Source organism: Gracilinanus agilis, chromosome 1 (assembly GCF_016433145.1).
Source record: "Gracilinanus agilis isolate LMUSP501 chromosome 1, AgileGrace, whole genome shotgun sequence".
NCBI classification, from domain to species: Eukaryota; Metazoa; Chordata; class Mammalia; order Didelphimorphia; family Didelphidae; genus Gracilinanus; species Gracilinanus agilis.
This window is the reverse complement of record NC_058130.1, coordinates 277687339-277689501: the sequence shown is the minus strand read 5'-3', so window position 1 is coordinate 277689501 and position 2163 is coordinate 277687339. Positions and strand designations below refer to the sequence as shown.

General features: G+C 38.7%; 1 pseudogene; it reads right to left on the bottom strand.

The window, feature by feature from the left end:
* Positions 1-721: 721 nt before the first annotated feature.
* Positions 722-1717, bottom strand: LOC123231327 (annotated as a pseudogene).
* Positions 1718-2163: the final 446 nt, after the last annotated feature.

Below are 2163 nucleotides of genomic sequence, written 5' to 3'. Positions count from 1 at the left end.
AAGGAATGATGAGCAGGTTAATTTAAAAAAATAAACTTGGAAAGACATAAATAAAATTATGAAGAGTAAATGAGCAGAACCAAGAGAATATTCTATAGAATATTTTTTCTTCAGATATGACAAGGTTTATCAGTATCAAATTACATTGTACCATCAAGAAGTATCAGGTTATGATTTGAATATTTTAATCTAAAACTTGGCAAATTGTTAAATTACCCAAAGTTCATTATATATTTGGAGTGTGCATTAAAGAGACTATTTGGCATATATGCTCAGCAAAAATATCTTTGTACCTTAATTTTAAATATGTGCATATATATATACTCCTAAATTAAATATACCCATATAAAAAGCTTAAATTGATGTTAGAATTGATAAATTTTAGATCTATGAAGTTATGAAACTGTCTGTGTTCAAAGCAGAAATTTTAAAAATTAGTCAGTTTCCTAGACACATGAATTTACAAATTGAAAATGAATAAGATGAAATGTTATAACACTGTTTAAGTAACTGACATTTAAGCGAGACTACCAAATCATGTAAATAATACCATTTTTCAAGTTGATAAGAGAATAAAACTTCTATATCATTCCCCCCTAAATTAAGAATGTTTCATTGTAGTAAGAAAAGGTTTTTCTGTAATAATATGACTATGGAAGTTAAGATGCAGGAGATCAATCTGGGCCTTGTGTTCCTACTGGTTTGTGCTTCTTCTTCCTCATCAATGGAAGGTTGGCTTCTCTGGGAAGATACAATAATTATGATGCTGGCAGCATAGTGGCCTGTGCGGATGTACTTGGTCAAGGGCTGGTCAGCAACCAGCTGGGACAGAAAACCTCCCATAAAGGCATCTCCAACTCCATTGGTGTCAACGATTTCACTCTGATTTTGATCCAAGACGAGGCAAACACAGATTTCATTCTCTGTAGCCATTATTGTGTCACTTTCCCCTTGGGAGAAGATTACTGTTCTCTGCCTTTCCAAGTTCGCCTTTGGCAGGGCTTGTGCCTTCTGGGCTATCTCTAATTTCTAGCAAAAGTGGCGGCTTCAGTTTCATTTCCAAAAAGGATGCCAATATGAGGCATAACTGTCATCATAGGATCCTTAACGACTGGCTAATAAATGGTGCAGAAGGATTCAAAATGAAGATCTTATTGCTTTCAGAAGCCAGGTGAGCTATTTTTAATATAGATTCAGGTAAAACACTAAGAAAAAAGCCTGCTATATAAAATAAACTTTGGCCTTCTCTACTAACTTCCAGTTTTTTCCAAGTCATGATGTTTTTCCTTTTTATAACAATTGGCTGCAGCAAGATTGGCAACAAAGAACCCATTGTCACTGGTGATGCAGGTGGCACAAGTTCCTGTTGGCTGCTCACTCTCTTCATAGTAATGTGCATCCACGTGGGCTTCTTCAGCTTTCCTCTTCAGGATTTCACCAAATTTATCTATGCCAGTGCAGCCAAAGAATGTTGCTCCTTTGAATGGTTTTTGAATCATCAACTGGGCCACTTTAATAGAATTCTGCGTGGACCACCATCATGATATTCTAATTTTTTTACAAGTTCTTCAAACAGTTTTTTGTGTTTCTCCTCTGCCAAAGTTTGGTCATTGGGTTTCAGACCATACTTATCAAAGAAATTCTTGTCCACAACTGCAGAAATGTCAAGAAGAGAATTTCCCATTCCAAAAAGAATATTCTCCCTGATGGACAGCATGGCTGCCACTCATCGCGCCATAGCGCCCCACTGTGGCTGGTGCTACAACGTCCTCAAGCACTCTCCACTGCTCCAACCCACGGACATGCACCCGCACACCCGCACACCCACACACCTGCACACACATTGGCGCTCTCATTTGCTTTTACCCCCTCTCCTGCCTCCAGGGCAGCCCCCACAGAGCTCCGTACGCTCATTGGCTGAGGCCACAGGGGGCAGGCCCATGACTGTCAGGGAGGGGAAGTAGGAGAAGGGACTGGAGCAACTACCAACCTCCCTAGAGAACACAGGCTTGGTCCTGAACCAACATCCTATGGAATTAATATTTGAAGAATAACTTGTGAATGTCCATCTCTGGAGGAAATACTGATAAATGTAACATAAAGAATATAATTTATACACACACACACACACACACACACACACACACACACATATATATATAT